This window comes from Trachypithecus francoisi, unplaced genomic scaffold (assembly GCF_009764315.1).
Source record: "Trachypithecus francoisi isolate TF-2019V2 unplaced genomic scaffold, Tfra_2.0 Lachesis_group4, whole genome shotgun sequence".
NCBI classification, from domain to species: domain Eukaryota; kingdom Metazoa; phylum Chordata; class Mammalia; order Primates; family Cercopithecidae; genus Trachypithecus; species Trachypithecus francoisi.
This window is the reverse complement of record NW_022681469.1, coordinates 94,322,926-94,341,276: the sequence shown is the minus strand read 5'-3', so window position 1 is coordinate 94,341,276 and position 18,351 is coordinate 94,322,926.

The following is an 18,351-nucleotide window of genomic DNA, read 5'->3' as shown; positions in this document are numbered from 1 at the left end:
GAAATCAAGGGTATCCAGTTAGGAAAAGAAGAAGTCAAATTGTCCCTGTTTGCAGATGACATGATTGTATATTTAGAAAACCCCATCGTCTCAGCCCAAAATCTCCTTAAGCTGATAAGCAACTTCAGCAAAGTCTCAGGATACAAAATTAATGTGCAAAAATCACAAGCATTCTTATACACCAGTAACAGACAAGCAGAGAGCCAAATCAGGAATGAACTTCCATTCACAATTGCTTCAAAGAGAATAAAATACCTAGGAATCCAGCTTACAAGGGATGTAAAGGACCTCTTCAAGGAGAACTACAAACCACTGCTCAGTGAAATAAAGAGGACACAAACAAATGGAAGAACATACCATGCTCATGGATAGGAAGAATCAATATCGTGAAAATGGCCATACTGCCCAAGGTGATTTATAGATTCAATGCCATCCCCATCAAGCTACCAATGACTTTCTTCACAGAATTGGAAAAAACGGCTTTAAAGTTCATATGGAACCAAAAAAGAGCCCGCATTGCCAAGACAATCCTAGGTCAAAAGGACAAAGCTGGAGGCGTCACCCTACCTGACTTCAAACTATACTACAAGGCCACAGTAACCAAAACAGCATGGTACTGGTACCACAACAGAGATATAGACCAATGGAACAGAACAGAGTCCTCAGAAATAATACCACACATCTACAGCCATCTGATCTTTGACAAACCTGAGAGAAACAAGAAATGGGGAAAGGATTCCCTATTTAATAAATGGTGCTGGGAAAATTGGCTAGCCATAAGTAGAAAGCTGAAACTGGATCCTTTCCTTACCCCGTATACGAAAATTAATTCAAGATGGATTAGAGACTTAAATGTTAGACCTAATACCATAAAAACCCTAGAAGAAAATCTAGGTAGTACCATTCAGGACATAGGCATGGGCAAGGACTTCATGTCTAAAACACCAAAAGCAACGGCAGCAAAAGCCAAAATTGACAAATGGGATCTAATTAAACTAAAGAGCTTTTGCACAGCTAAAGAAACTACCATCAGAGTGAACAGGCAACCTACAGAATGGGAGAAAATTTTTGCAACCTACTCATCTGACAAAGGGCTAATATCCAGAATCTACAAAGAACTCAAACAAATATACAAGAAAAAAACAAACAACCCCATCAAAAAGTGGGGAAAGGATATGAACAGACATTTCTCAAAAGAAGACATCCATACAGCCAACAGACACATGAAAAAATGCTCATCATCACTCGCCATCAGAGAAATGCAAATCAAAACCACAATGAGATACCATCTCACACCAGTTAGAATGGCAATCATTAAGAAGTCAGGAAACAATAGATGTTGGAGAGGATGTGGAGAAATAGGAACACTTTTACACTGTTGGTGGGATTGTAAACTAGTTCAACCATTATGGAAAACAGTATGGCGATTCCTCAAGGATCTAGAACTAGATGTACCATATGACCCAGCCATCCCACTACTGGGTATATACCCAAAGGATTATAAATTACTCTACTACAAAGACACATGCACACGTATGTTTATTGCGGCACTATTCACAATAGCAAAGACTTGGAATCAACCCAAATGTCCATCTGTGACAGACTGGATTAAGAAAATGTGGCACATATACACCATGGAATACTATGCAGCCATCAAAAAGGATGAGTTTGCGTCCTTTGTAGGGACATGGATGCAGCTGGAAACCATCATTCTTAGCAAACTATCACAAGAAGAGAAACCAAACACCGCATGTTCTCACTCATAGGTGGGAACTGAACAATGAGATCACTTGGACTCGGGAAGGGGAACATCACACACTGGGGCCTATCAGGGGGAGGGGGGAGGAGGGAGGGATTGCATCGGGGAGTTATACATGATATAAACGTTATGCACATGTACCCTAGAACTTAAAGTATAATAAAAAAAAAAAAAAAAAAAAAAGAAAGCCACATCTGTGCCTTACTCAGGGTCCTGGTGTCAGTCAGATGAAATAGCAAGGTGTTTGTGTAGTATTCATTCATTCATCAGTAAATATTTATCAAGTGCCTACTGTGTGCCTAGAAACTGTTCTAGTCCTTTGGGATACACAGTGAACAAAATGGGAAAAAAAAATCCTTTCTCTCATGGAGTTCACATTCTTGTGGATGAGACAGGCAATAAATAATAACTATTATAAATAAGTCAATTGCCAAGTATATTAGAAGGTGATAACCTTCTATATAGAGTTATGAGTTCATATAGAAGGCAAGAAATTGAGAGTACAAGCTTGGGGATCTAGGACTTGCTCACTCTAGGGTCTGGTTTCTGGAGGTGACCAGGCAGGGCTCACTGGGCAGGTGATATTTGACTAAAGTCCTGAGGAGGTGGGAATAGCCAGCGCCAAGGTCCTAAGGTGAAGGGAGGTGCCTGGTGTGTCTGGGGAACAGCCAGGTGGCCGGTGTGGCTGGAGCAGTTAGAAGGAGGAGAAAAGTAGGAGGTGAGGTCAGAGGGAAAGTGCCTGGTAGTGCCTTCTAGACCATTGTGGAGACTTTGGCTTTTATTTGGAGTGAAATGAGGAGAGCAATGGTAATGGAGGGATTGAGAAAGAGTTTGGTTCTGGATAGATTTTGAAGCCAACAGATGTCCCAATAGATGATAGGTTGGGCATCAGAGGAGGGGTACCAAGGTCAAAGACTACTCCATGGTGTTTGGCTGGAGCACCTGGGAGGATGGGGATGCAGTTCCCTGCATCTGAGACAGAATATTGAGACAGAAAGGTTCCTGTGGAATCATTTGGGGGAAGACCCAGCCCTTCACATTAGACCTAGGAAGTTAGGAGCTGTGGACATGAAGATGAAGAAGACGCGTCAGGACTTGGAAATGTGGGCAGGGGTGCGGAAGAGAGGCCTGGGCAGGGGTCCTCAGAGGCAGGTGCTATTGAAAGCCAAGAGACTTGAATGAAGTCACCAAGGGAGGAAGAAAAAGAAGAGGGTGGAGGACTGCATGCTGGCCCTGCAGTGTGAAGACACTGGGAAGGGGCAGCTGCGGAGACTGGGAAGCAGCAGCCCCTGCTAGAGGAGGAGAGAGCCGGGTGTGTGCAAGTGGAGAACAGGTGTAGACAGGCAGGGGAGAAACAGCTCGGTCTGTCTGCTGCCCACAGTCACGAGCACAGGCACACCCCAGGGGAAAGTCGCCTCTGTGCCTTACTCAGGCCAGATAAAACAGTTTTAAGGAATAGAAACAGCTTCTCTTTTCCTGCCATGCCCTTGGGGGTTGGGGGGCGGGGAGAGAGAGACTGCTTTAGCAATTTGCATAATTGGGCCTTGTGAGAAAGACCCCTGTGAGTCCAGTGCTGAAGGGAGTTGATTTTAGCCACAGCAATTAGTCATTCTCCCACTTCATGAGCTGTCTGTGCGTGGTTTCTAAACAGGCAGCATTTGTTTAACAAAATAATAAGCATCTCCATTTCCTCCAAATCGTCCTTGAATGTAAAGATCATTTGAAAAAATGCTAGGCCATGCTATGGTGCACTTCTAGGGGTGTCTTATTTCCATTTTCCTAATTTCAGAGGGAAAAAAGTAGGTAAAGCCTTGATGCACAAATTTGAAAATAAAACCAACATTCTCCTGTATGCACCGGCCTCTTCCTGTGCACCCCCAGCCCTGTGGTCCTTAGAGCCGCTTCCTACAGTATTCATGACTTAGAACAGCCCATTCTTTAAGCTGGTCCAACATTCTTCTGTCGGCCTGTCCACACTCTCTGGTTTGGGCTGGATCCCCAAGGAAATGGGTTTGGCTGCCTCAGGCTGTGGTCTAGGGACAAAGGAAAACCAAAGTCTGAGTTCTGGGTAGATGTTGTCAAGAGACAGGAAACCACTCATGGCTTAACTCCAGGAGCCTGCAAGGTCAGGCAGTGGGTAAGTGCCTGTGAGCAGAGCCCAGAGAGATCTCTGAGATAGCAGCGCCCTGGGGATCTGAGCCTTGGAGGTGCTGAGTCTTTGGATGAGAGGGAACTGATAGAAGCTCCGGTCCATTCAGTCATTCAATATTCATTTACCCAATGACTCCCACAGCTCACGTCCTTTGCTTCTTCATGAATTAATAATGTTTATTTTATGATGTTGCAGAAACCAGACATAGCCTAAGCCTGAGAAGTCTGGGAACGGTAGATGGTATAGCGTTGGGGAAACCGCAGTCCCTGTTGAGTCAGACTGGCTTGGGTTCAAATCCTGGTCTGGCCAATTGCACCTTAAAGGGTAGCTTAGCCTCCTTGGGTCCCTGTAGTTCCCGCCAAAGGGGCCATTATGATGTGTTCCTTGAGGAGCTGTTGTGAAGATCACGATGATGCGTGGAAAACACCTGATACAGTGCTTCTCACATAGCAAGGACTCCATGTATTATAATGGTGATCATTTTTTGTTTGTCATAGCAAGGTGTGGGTGAACTAAGGAGCCTAAATGAGCCTTCCTGTGCAGAGGCTGAGAAAATGAAGGGTTACTGCTCTAAAAGAGAGGTGGGGAGGGTGCCACAGGCAGGCTACTGTTCGCCCTATTTTGCCTTGGGCAGACATTGATGCCCTGTCCCCACACTCCTTTCATTCCCGCTGGGAGATGGCTTCCAAGGTGTGGCTCCAGGCCAAGGCCAATTACTGAGGTTTGCCTGTGGGCTGTAACCTCTTTACCACAGTCACCCTGAGCAGAAAGCCAAGCGAGTAATTTCGGAGAGCTTGTGTGCTGACACGTTTTTGATGAGGTGAAAGGATCTGACTCAAAGCTAGCCCTCGACAGTGAAAATTAAGAAGTGTTTCTAAGCCTGAGAGGCAGCTTTGAGCTGTGTCCACAGTCAGGAATGCATTTGAAAATAAATTTGAAAGGCTCTGAACTCTTGTAGATGGTTCTGTATAGACACTCCCCACGGTCCATGTCCTGGGAAGGGGTAGACACAGCTCTGAGCAGCCTAGCTTGCCGAAGCAGCAGGGCTTCCGTGCCTGTGCACCTCTGTCATGCCTGGAATGTCCCTGGAAGAGGGAACTTGCCCCGCTCAGCCCCCCGTCCAGGGAAGTTACCTGCTTCTCTCTCTCCTACCATCACCCGAAGCCCAGCCCTGCCCTGGCTTAGGAGAGAGGAAGGGAGCCCAGTCCTCACCCTCCTTCTCCAACTGCAGTTCAGCATGTCAGAGCTGGCAGTGAGAACTTGGGAAGTGTATTTTCTGCCTCTTCTACAGGGGAAGCCCATGGTTTTAGTGCTCAGCAGAGATCCCCATAAGCTAAAAAGTCTTAGCACCGATGATGTTCACCCCCAGGTGCAGGATACTGAAAATAGACAGTTAATAATAAACAAGTACTCTACCTGACAGCAAGTAGGTAAGGGGTGACAGCCAGCGGAGTCTTGGTTTCCAATTCCTTCCTAATGTGGTCGCTGCTGGGCGGCTCTGCTGCTTGTTAGACAATCACGGTTGCTGCCCTGTTAGTGTACGGTGGGGTGTGGGGAGCACAGCCATGGCGTGTATTTGATGATAACTCAGGCCAACTCAGGTCCTTTTTAAATGAAACTTCCTGATGCACGACCTTTTTCCCTGCAGCACCTCTCCTTCAAAGACCCGGGAAACAAACACTGAGAATGAAGCCAGCCTGCTGCTTCCTGACCCTGGTCGGATCCTTCCATATTCCAGTATCACAGTCACGTCTACAAGCATCCATTCTATTAAAGCAGTATGCAGATGTAGGTCAGAAGACAGAGCAGCGGATGTGTAGAACAAATAAGTCTAGGGATCTAATATACAACATGAAGACTAAAAGAAAAAAAAAGCAGTATACATTTTGTGAGACCATACTTAGAAAAGCAGCAAACCCGGGAGAATGAAGTACGAGGCACACTGGTTTCCCTTGATCAAATCAGCTTCTGAAGCTGATTTGTGAAGGGGCAGGGAAGGTTGGAACCCTCAAGCATTATTTGGGGAAGTTCACAGGTTTTAAATAATTCTGTAAGATTGATAACACTTTAATGAGTCCCTAAGCAAGAATGAGATTAGATAAAATTGTTGCAGATCCACTGACTAATCACAGAAAATAGGTAATTTCTATGAAAAAAAGCAAGCAATGCTATGGGTGTAGATAAGGTAACGATGGACACAGTGATACCATGCAAAGGCTCAGGTTTGTTCTCCTAGCGTTTTGGATGCCTCACCAACATGTAACTGATAATAATCTGCTTCTTTGCATGAAGAACCACATGCAGCCTTTTCCATACATTAGCTCGTTGATTCCCAATGACAATCGTAACACTATGTATTATTTTCCCCTTCTTCAGATGGCAGAACAGGATCAGAGAAGTTTAGAAACTGCCCTCAGTCACCCAGTAGGGAATGGAGCTCAACCGTGAACCCTGGAACTCCTGACTCCAGAATCTGCTCTTTTTGACTGGCTGACCACACAGCTTCCCAATGACAGCAGATGGGAGAGACAGGAGGGAGGGAGGGAGGGAGAAGAAGAAGAAAGAGAAGGAGGAGGAGAAGGAGAAGGAGAAGAGAAGGAAGAGGAAGAAGAGAAGAAGGAGCAGGAGGAGGAGGAGGAGGGGGAGGGGAAAAGGAGGAGGGGGAGGGGGAAGAGAGAAGAGAGAAATGGAAAGAGAGAGAGAGTGTGCCCAAACTGGAGCCAACAACTCTCCATACCCTCAGGTCTCCCTTCACAGGGCCTTTTCTTTCTCTGGTTCTGTGGTTCTCTATCTTAGGATGCATTCTCACAATCACCTGGAGGGCTGGTCTCCAGGTGGATTGCTGGACTCCACCCCTAGATAGAGTTACTGATCTCTTCAGTCTGTACTGGAGCCTGAGAATTCGAATTTCTTAGCTGTTCCCAGATGTTGCAGGTCTGGGGACTCTACTGAGGACCACTGCTAAGTATAAACCTGCCTTTCTTGGAGAACAGTACTAGTATTGCAGAGAAGCTATTTTAACATACTCTTTCTTAGTCTTATATATAAATAAACAACAAACAAGTACGATTTTGTTTAATGATGAGCCATCAAGCTTTCTTTGTTGTAAAAGTAGAGATTTCACCTACTGCACAGATTCAGTAAGCCCCGGGGGTGCGGTGGCGGGGGGGGGGGGGGTGGGCACTCCACATACCAGCAACCATCTGCAGGAACCACGTTTTTTTCCTATGTGAAATGCCCTCTGAGTGCCAGCAAGTGACTAACATCCAGTCTGTCTCAGAACTCAACTTATTTGGAGAGTGGGTGTTCGCAGTCAGCATGTGCTCAAGTTGGAACTGTCCCGTGGATAAACTGTTATTGAAGCACTGCAGTGGCTGCAGGCTGAAGGACTTTTCTCTTCCAGGCCTGGCTGCCAGGATGTGAGGCCCGGGTGGAGGAATGCGGTTAGAATTCCATGCGGTCAAGACTTCTTCCCTTGAGCCCTGTTAGGCTCTGCTTCTCTGATTTCCACTTTCCCCTCCATTCTTGCCAAAGCTGTTTACATCCTCTAACCAATGCTGTCTTATAGAAATATATTGTGAGCCACATATGTAATTTAATATTTTTTGTAGTCACACTAAAAACATGAAAAGAAGCAGGTGAAATTAATTTTAAGAAATCTTTTATTTAACCTAATACGTTTAAAAAATCATTTCAACATATAATTAGTATAAAAAGCTAGGAAGAAAATATTTTACATTATTTTTCCCCAATGGAGTCTGCGAAATCTGGTGTTATTTAACACTGAGAGCACATCTCAGTGCAGAACAGTGATATTTCAAGTGTCCACTAGCCACGTGTGGCTGGCAGCTACCATATGGGAAAGTGTAGCTCTTTCTGCATTTTAACTGCTTTGCGAGTTCAGAACCTAGAAAGAACCACTATGTAAAAGGCAGAGACAGCCAAATATTCATAACTAAGCACTGGTTTTATGTTTATTAAACATACAGATGCAGATAGTCAAAACAGGGTTGTGCCTTAGAATCGTACTGTGGCTGGTGCAGCGGCTCACGCCTGTAATCTCAGCACTTTGGGATACCAAGTTGGGCAGATCACTTGAGATCAGGAGTTCGAGACCAGCCTGGCCAACATGGTAAAACCCCGTCTCTACTAAAAATACAAAAACATTAGCTGGGAGGGGTGGCACAAGCCTGTAATCCCAGCTGCTCAGGAGGCTGAAGCAGGAGAATCGCTTGAGCTTGAGAGGTGGAGGTTGCAGTGAGCTGAGATCATGCCACTGCACTCTAGCCTGAGTGACAGAGCAAGACTCTGTCTCAAAAAAAAAAAAAAAAAAAAAAGAACTGCCTATACCTAATCCTATATCTACTTAATCAGAATGGGCTATGAAAGGAGAGGGAATCTGCATTTTTAATAAGCACCTCGGGTAATTTTGCTGCATCCAGCCTAGGACTTTCCACAGAAGAACATTTCTGAATCACCAGACAGAGAAGTATGAAATCCCATCGGGGTGGCAGGCTAGAGGAGAGAGGCCGCACATCATCCAGCTCCTCTTCCTGTCTGCCATGCAGTCTAGTTTTGCTCATACTTGAAACCTGATTTGCATGGATATGTGTTCTTAACAGAGAAACATTTTTATCATTTTTCAGGTTTAGGTTACCATCCAATTTATGGAATAAATGCAGTTCATGTGGCTTTCCCATGCTTTTGTGATTGAATTTAAAATTCAAGGGCTCCCTGTTTATATAGAGAGTTGTGTGCCGGTGCTGCCACCTTGTGCTGGAAGAGACTGTTGACACAGGTTGGAATAAACGTGGACTTGCCCTCTGCTGGTAAAGAGGTTAGAAACCTAGTGTATCCCCAGGGCTCTGCCTCATGTGGGCCTGCACCGATCATAGCCATAACTGACACTTTTTTTTTTTTTTGAGACAGGGTCTCGCTCTATCACACAGGCCAGAATGCAGTAGTGCGATCTTGGCCAACAGCAACCTTCTCCTGCCGGGTTCAAGCGGTCCTCCTACTTCAGCCTCCCAAGTGACTTTAATTGGAAGCACGCATCACCACACTTAGCTAATTTTTATATTTTTATTAGAGACAAGGGTTTCACCATGTTGGCCAGGCTGGTCTTGAACTCCTGACCTCAAGAGATGCACTTATCTTGACCTCCCAAAGTGCTGGGATTACAGGCATGAGCCACTGTGCCCAGCCACCACTGACATTCTAAAGCGGTGATTCTCCAAGTGTCTTCCCTGGGCCAGCAGGAACAGCATCCCCTGGCAACTCATTAGAAATACAGATTCTTTTTTTTTTTTTTTTTTTTTTTGAGACGGAGTCTCGCGCTGTCACCCAGGCTGGAGTGCTGTGGCCGGATCTCAGCTCACTGCAAGCTCCGCCTCCCGGGTTCACGCCATTCTCCTGCCTCAGCCTCCCGAGTAGCTGGGACTACAGGCGCCGCCACCTCGCCGGCTAGTTTTTTGTAGTTTTTAGTAGAGACGGGGTTTCACCGTGTTAGTCAGGATGGTCTCGATCTCCTGACCTTGTGATCCGCCCGTCTCGGCCTCCCAAAGTGCTAGGATTACAGGCTTGAGCCACCGCGCCCGGCCAGAAATACAGATTCTTAAGCTCTGCTCCAGACCTACTGAATTAGAAATCCTGAGGGCAGGTTCAGGATCTGTGTATTAACAAGTCCTCCAGATGATTCTAATACTTGATAAAGTTTGAGAAACACTGCTGCAAACTAAAACAATGATTTTTGCTCTTTTCAGAGGCACAGATGCAATGAACCTCGTGGACAGTTGCCTTAAAACAAAGGTAAAAGCACATGATGTGCCCAGACTTTTGTGACTACTTTTGGAGAGTTTATAGACTACATGCGGGTGGACCCCTGCTCCCAATCCTGCCTTCATGGAGCTGGAGGGAAGGGGACGGGATGGGGGTAAAGAACAAGACATCCTCACATGCCATCAAGACGGCTGGTTTAAGGCTCTTGGTGGTTACGAGAGCCACTGATAGTGTGTAAAATGGCTTTGTCCAGATTAGAAAAAGGTGCTTTTGAATAAAGTTACCTTGAAACATCACATTTTAAAACACTAATATAATCTCTAAAAATTATCCTTGTAACACTTAATGGATTATTAATGGAAAATTATCAATTATTTTTCAATGATTCATCTTATGATATACAGTATAGTATAGAAAGTACTATAGATGGAAGCTGAAAGCTTAATAATACCATCTAGGGCAAGTAACAAGTCTCAGGTGACATAAATTGTAAGATGGAGAGTAAATGTAGCAGTGTTCTAATACAAAGGAGATGGACATTTTTTAAATATGCTCATCAATCATGATTATCAGTCAACTCCTCCTTGTTTGGAAGCACAAGTAAACTAAAGCACAATAAAAATAATATGATGTTAATGTACTATGCTGCTAATCGTTTGTAAGTTGAATGACAATATGAACCTACCCATCAAAAGGACACTTTACACTCATCTATCATAATATAGTAATTTTGTTAAAGCAAGATTTCTTATTGCTATCTGTTTAAAAATTATTGCAAAAAACATACAGACCGCCCACCTTTGGAGACAACAAAGAAGAACATATTTCAAAACAGTGAAGATGTCTATGATGTGAGTAGCACTCCCTTTGAACGGCACCTTTGTGCAGTGCACAACTGAACAACTGTACTTGGTGGCCGTGGTTCTTTGCAGGCTACAGGTCTGTTGGTTGTGTCCCCATCAGAGATGAGCTTGTTCTTCTAGATTTCCCCTCATCATTAAGCCTAATAGGAAATTCAAATGAAGATAGTGAAGTATGCAAATTGAAGATTTTGCAGTCCCTGTGACTCTCCTTATAGATATATTCTGAGTGTCAGCAAAGTCTCTACAGACTTAATGGCTTGCAAATAATACGGTATCAGAAAGAGAATCCATTAGTGGAGTGAACATGTGTGGCAGGGAGATCAAGCTTCCTTTTTATTTTATAAAATATGACTGTGAAGAAAACCTTTCATTAAGCCACCATAGATCTAAAAGTACTTATTTCTAAATCTTGAAAGCACAGCGACAAAGTGAAAAAATAGTGAGGAAGTGAATCAAGGGTCCAGTTAGAGCTCAGTGCTGGTATCTTTTGTGTGTTTATGTCAGGTCTTCTTTTTCAGGCATTCCAAAACAGTTTCCCAGGCCGGGCGCGGTGGCTCAAGCCTGTAATCCCAGCACTTTGGGAGGCCGAGACGGGCGGATCATGAGATCAGGAGATGGAGACCATCCTGGCTAACATGGTGAAACCCCGTCTCTACTAAAAAAAATACAAAAAACTAGCCAGGCGAGGTGGCCGGCGCCTGTAGTCCCAGCTACTCGGGAGGCTGAGGCAGGAGAATGGCGTAAACCCCGGAGGTGGAGCTTGCAGTGAGCTGAGATCTGGCCACTGCACTCCAGCCTGGGCGACAGAGCACGACTCCGTCTCAAAACAAAACAAAACAAAAAACAGTTTCCCAGTGCTAGCCTGAATCTGCCTTTGATTGCAGGTGATTTAATCACCATCCCCAGACCCGAGCAATAGTCTGACCAAACAGGGAACTCACAGAGCCAGGATGTAGGAGGGCTAGGCCAGGTTTCCTTCTCCCCTAATGGTTCCCTAGGTTCATTCTTCAGGAGTTAATGTATTTTTTCTCCTTACATATTATGCAGTAAAAGGCAGCTTCTTCCAAAAGAGTAAGCTTTGTCCCCTGTGGGCTGAGGTCCCTGTAGTATGCAGAGCTAGAGTTATCATCTGGGGAGTGGTTAGCCTTCCCTTGTTCTGAATCCAAGAAAGCCACTGCTGCATAACTGGCCCGCTCAGGACTGTGAACTTAAGGGGAAAGGGCAACACTGACTCCATGTTTTGTGGAAGCTGCCCCTTAAGAAAGGCCAACAATTTTCCAAAGTCCTGCAGTTACCTACACTCAGCCTTCCTGTCCCATGATGACATTTCCTAGAGCCCACGTGGCCTAGTAGGTGGTGGTGCTTGCAGCCTGCCTGGTCTTTGTGAGACACTGATTCCCTCCTGAGCTGCACTCACTTTCTGGGCACCATTGCTTCACCTCCAGACCACTCAGCAAGGCCCTTCCAGCAAGGCTGGCACAGTCCCCGCTGTTTTACTCAGTGGTCTGGGCATTCTCAGATCCTCCAGGGCACTCTAAATATCCCCTGCCTCGTCTTATCAGAGACGCCAATCATCTGCAAAGACCAATTCAAGCTCTGTGATTTTCTCTTCTCTCATCTCTCCTCCTTCCAACCCTTCGGTGTCACCTCTTACACCCTGCTCAGCAGTGTCAGGGAGCTCCTCTGGGGAGGTACATGTCTATCTCATTTTGTTTTCTGGGGGGCAGAAGGAATGACTTAGTTGTATCTTTACCTCTGAGAATCTCAAGGGAACATCTTTCTCAGAAAGCACAGGGCACAAGGATACCTTTCTTTGGATCTCTTTTGTGATGAGCTCAATTGTGTGTCCCCCCCATTCATATGCTGAAGGCCTAGCCCCCAGTACCGCAGAATGTGATGGTATTCGGAGACAGGGTCTTTAGAGAGGTAATTAAGTTAAAATGAGGTCTGGGATGAGCCCCAATCCACTATGAGTGTTGTCTATATATGAAGAGGAGATTGGGACACAGCCAGGCCTAGAGAGGGAATGCCATGTGAACATGAAGATGGCCATTGGCAAGCCAAGGAGAGAGGCTGCAGAAGAAACAAACTAACCATTGCTTTGAGTTGAATGTCAGCCTCCAGAATTGTGAGAAAACAAACTTCTATTGTCTAAGCCACTGGGTCCGGGATACTTGGTGGCAGCCCTCGCAAACGAATACACCTTTATCCCTAGGATGAGCCTTGTTTTGACCTGTGCAGCCAGAGATCACTACTAATAAGAGGCTCCCATATGTGAAAAAGAAGACATAGCAAAATATTAATTAATTGTAGACTGTAGGTAGTTAATGCATAGGCATGTCCTTCAGAGTCCAATCAGGAGACAGGAACCACACAGTTACCTGAACTGGGAAAGTTTTATTTTATTTAATTTTTAATTTTAATTTTAATTTTTTCTTGAGGCAGCATCTCACTCTCTCGTCCAGGCTGGAGTGCAATGGCATGCTCTCAGATCACGGCAACGTCCGCCTCACGGGTTCAAGCGATTCTCCTACCTCAGCCTCCCCAACAGCTGGGATTACAGGCACCCGCCACCACGCCTAGCTATTTTTTTTTCTTGTATTTTTAGTAGAGACCGGGTTTCACCATGTTAGCCAGGTTGATCTGGATCTCCTGACCTCAGGTGATCCACCCTCCTTGGCCTCCCACGTTGCTGGGATTACAGGCGTGAGCCACCACGCCCAGCAGGGAAAGTTTAATATAGGGAATAATGACGAGTAACAAGGGACTAGGTACTAATGGGTAGAGACTAAAGAATAGCAAATGCAGGGTGCAGCCTCCACCTACAGGGCTGAGGCAGAGCACCAGGGAAGGAACAGACTTGGAAGGGAATCTCCATGGTGGGAGGGGAGGTGTGGCCCACTGGATGGTGAAGACGTTTGCCGAAGTGCTGCCAGCCAGTGTTGGTAAGCAGGGAGCTGTGTCCTGGGATGCTGGTGGAGCTCAGTGGGAAGCTGCCCATAGGCTGCTGCTGCAATCTGCTGGGTGGCCACCACTGGGTGTCCCTCGCGCTCCTGGCCAACACGTGTCCCAGGAGCAAATCTGGGAGAGCATTGCAGGACCAGGCGCAGAAGCCCCTTGCTCCTCCAGTGTCCTCCAACAGCCTCTGTTGACCAAGCTTAGCATCACGCCATCTGGCAAGGACACATGTTCACAGGGGACAGCTCCAGGATTACCAAATGTGGCCAAAGGGGGTGAATTTGGAGCTGAGAGACAACACGTGGATAACTGGCATGAGGGGTGTTTGATGGACACATGCCTGACATAGTCAGCTCTGGCGAATGCTTTTTAAATTTCTCTGAAGAGGGTAAAGGAAGGAAAGATCAGGGCTTTATAGGAAGATATGCTGCCACCACATCCTTTGGTCATTTCAGATTAGACAGTTTCAGCTTCAGATCCAACCATCTAGAGCATTCTCTGGGTTTCTCAGGAGGACTTTAGCCTTCATCACTAGAGTGTTTGAAGGGCTCTTGCTGCACAGTGAACAAAGCTTGCCAGAATATTCCTTTGCCCCTCAAGGCCCCTAGGAAGGGTGAGGTCTACTAGGAGTGGAGGGTCAGGGGGGCCATGAGATGTAGATGGGATGGGGTCGTCCAGTCCCACCTTTTCCCAATGTAATGTCAAAGGTTGGAGCTGTCCTAGGCTCTTTGCTCATGACAGATGGACTTACGGTGTCCCGGAGGCCAAGGAGGGTGGGACACAGACTCCCAGACTCCCAGAGTGGCAGAGCTGACAGAGCCCACAGGAGTAACCACCTTCCTTTACACACACCCATGGAGGCCAGTGATGGAGTAGAGGGACATATGATCTGAATATTTCCTTGGAGTTTCTCATAATTAATTTAAGGTTCTGATGATGAGTCAAATATTGTTAGGGTTATGAAGAAATCAAAAGAAAAGGAGTGCTTCTGAAAATAGCTTTACATTTTCTCTTCCTGAGCAAAGTCAGTCTGCATCCAGCCTTTCCTGATGGCCCCCCTTCCAGCTGATCAAATTCCAATGTTGTCTCCAGCTTCCTAAAGGTGTGACACAGCTCATGCTAGTACAGCCCAGGGGCCACAAGTCACTTCCTCTCACTCCCCCGGCTTCAAACAAGACTTCTCCTACCATTCCAGTCTTTAGTTCTTTGCCTTCACCATTATGAGACTTCCCAAATGTCCTAGATCATAGCTAAAAGCAGGGGATTTTCCCACTCAATTTGATCCAGTGAGTCTAATTCCATGGCTGCATAGTTAATCAAATAGTTGGTTGTGATCTCTCACTCACTAATACGGTTTGGCTGTTTGTTTCCACCCAAATCCCATCTTGTATTGTAATCCCCATGTGTCAGGGAGGGACCTGATGGGAGGTGATCGGATCATGGGAGCAGTTTCCCCCATGCTGTTCTCGTGCTAGTGAAGGGAGTTCTCATGAGATCTGATGGTTTATAAGCGGCAGTTTCCCCTATGCCCGCTCCTTTCTCTTGCCACCTAAGCTTCTCCTTCTCCTTCTGCCATGATTGTAAATTTCCTAGGCCTCTCCTGCCATGTGGAACTGTGTGTCAGTTAAACCTCCTTTCTTTATGTATTACCCAGTCTCCAGTATGTCTTTATAGCAGCGTGAAAACAGACTAATACACCCACCTTCTAAGCCGATTGTCAATCCGCCTCATCTGCCTATGGCTTGGGAACCTTATCTCCCTCAGAACCCAGAGCTCAGAGGCAGGGGGTCCATCAGCTGGGAGCTTAGCCATGTGGGTTGAGGTCATCTTAATCCATCCTGAGTCAAAGGAAATCTAAGATCTGGGACTGGTAGTGAAGATCAGATGCTCTCAGGAGGTCATCCTGCCTGTCTCATTTTTCCCCTTCTCTGTGCTTTTCAGAGACTTGTAGCTGAGGCTTGGTAACTCTGTCACCCCTCGGACTTAAACTTTGGTTCTCAAGTTTTGGTGAACCTAAGAAACACAGTGGGAGCTTTGCAGCAATGCAGATTCCTGCACTTTTGGTGCTGTGATTTCCATGCCACACGTCTGGGATGTGGCCTGGGAATGTGTCTATTTCCAGCAAACATAAACTGAATATGTACTCTATGCCAAGCAATGGTCTAGCCCTAAGCACATATCCAAGAACAAAACAAAAATTCTTCACCCTCATGAAGCTTCCATTCTAGTGTCGGGAAAGAGCAGGTAATAAACAGAATAAGGATATCAGGTTAAAAGGTGAAAAATGTTATGGGAAAAAACTGAGCAGGGTGATGGGGATTGGAAGCAGGTGCAGTTTTCAATGGGGCCATGAGAGTAGGCCTGGCTGAGAAGGTGATCTTGAAACAAGGTCTCGAAGGAGCAGGGAGCAAGCCTCACGGACACCTGGATAGAGGCTCTGCGGTAGGGAGGAGGATAGCTAGTTCTAGGAGCAGCGAGGACACCAGAGTGACTGATTAGAGTGATCCAGGGAAAAGCTGTAGGAGATGTGGCCGGAGAGGAAACATGGGGCCATTTCAAAGTCTGGTAGCCTTGTGGACACTTGGGCTTTAACTCTGAATGATTCAGAGCAGCCTTACCTGAGTTTGCCACCCTGAATCCAGTGCATCAGATTCCTAGGGAGGGATATGTGTGAACCACATGTTTTAGCTTTCCCATGAGTACCTTACCCCAGTCCCCATCCTGACACAGTTTCTATTATATTCAAGAGAATCACCAAGGCTACTGTGTTGAGAATAAACTATAATGGATCAAGGATGGCAATGAGGACACCTTTAGGAGGCCATGGGGGTCACTAAGGGAGACAAATGGGAAGGCTGGAGTCGTGGTGAAAGGAGATGAGGAAGACTGAGAAGCTGCAGGTGACTCTCCAGGGGATTCCAAGTTGCTGCACCTGTACACTGGCTTAGAGCTCATGGAAGCAAACTTTTAGGGGTGGGTGCTGCCGCCAGCCTTGCCTAAGTTTCCCCTGCTGCATCCAGGGTGTCCTGGGGCAGAGTGGGGAGTGTGGGGGTGAAGCAGCATATTTAGCCATAGCAGAACCCAGGAGCTTACCCCATGCCCAGGCCACCCACATGCTTACAAAAGAGTATTTTTGGCAATTCCTGGTCATGCTGGTGCATTTCCTCTTGGAGCCAGAGATGTGGGTTCTCTGATGATTCTCCAAGTCCCGGATTTACCCAGCCCAATAGATACCTCGTTAACACCCATGTCCTTTTTGGGAAAAGGTAAAGTCAGAACTGATTTAAAGATGACCAGGCCCTCTGTTACAGGTTGAATTGGGTCTGCCCCAAATTCCCAATACCTCAGAATGTGACCTTATTTGGAATAGTCTTTGTAGATTTAATTAGTTATATACTGGAGTAGGGAGGGTCCCTACTCTGATATGACTGGTGCTCTCATATAAAGGGGAAATTTGTAGACAGCCATACACACAGGGAGAACGCCATGCAAAACAGATAGGGGTGATGCATCTACACCAAGGAACACCAAAGACTGCTAGTAAACCATGAGAAGGCAGGACAGAGGCTTGGAACAGATTCTCCCTAACAGCCCTCAAGGAAACAAACCTGTAGAGACTTTGATCTCAAACTCCTAACCTCTAGACCTGTGGGACCATAAATTTCTATTGGTTAAACCACCTGGTCTGTAGTACTTTGTTGTTAGGCAGCCCTAGCAAACTAATACGCTCTCGTTATCGAGACCAGAAACTCCCCACACCCCCTATCATCTCCCTGCACTGGTTCCAGATCTGCTGGCTCTTGCAGATGGCAGCCTACTCATCTGAATGAGAGCAGGATGTGGTAGAAGGCTCCAGACTCCACAGCGCTGCTTCAGTGAGAAGGCTGTTCTGTGTTACTTCGAGTAGGACTGCTGTGCTCTGGTATTTTATCAACGGCATCTTTCAGAACCCTCTGGAGAACTCTGTGCTTACGCCCCCACTTTGATGTTTTTAGAGATGTGTTTAGCCTATCTTCATGCTTGGGTGATTGGCTTTCTTCTTTCACTAGGTACATATGATGAGCTATAAAAGTATGCATTTGGCATGATGAAAGTAATTTGAGGTTTATTCATTTGAAGATATTTCCAGATGGGTCTCTGCAAGGCTGAGGCCACGATTAACTGACAACTGGCCGCTGGCTATAAAAATATCCCATGCATTCAGAAGGTTTTGAGAGCATTGCTGGTGTTCATTCTCACTTCTCTCTCAATTCGAACACTCCCTCTCATCTGTGTATTAGAACTTTGTTCTCCAGTAGGACCTGCTCAGCATCTGTGGGAGGCCTGAAAGGAAGGCTGCAGCCACAGAGCCTTCTGAGACTCACCCACTGCTCAGCACCCTTCATGCTTTTGAAGCGGGAGCATTCTGCAATGGGGGTTTCTCTAGACCCTGGACCTGATGGGGTAAAATCAAAAGTGATGGTCAGACATGTCCACTAGAGCGGCTAAGGTTAAAAAGACTGGAGATAGCAAGTGATGCGGAGAAACTGGAACTCTTCTACATTACTGGTGGGAATGTAAAAGGGTTAGCCCTTTTGGAAAATAGTCTGGCAGTACCTCATGAAGTTAACCAGACATTTACCACATGCCCCAGCATTCCCACTCCTTAGGTATTTACCAAAGAGAAATAAAAACCTATGTGCACAAAAATGTATACAAATTGTTCATAGCAACTTTACATGTAAATTTCAAAAACGGGAAACAACCCAAATGTCCACCAATTTGTGAATGGATAAACAACTTGTGGTATCTCCATACCCTGGAACAAGATAGGAAGACACACAACAACGTGGCTGAATTTC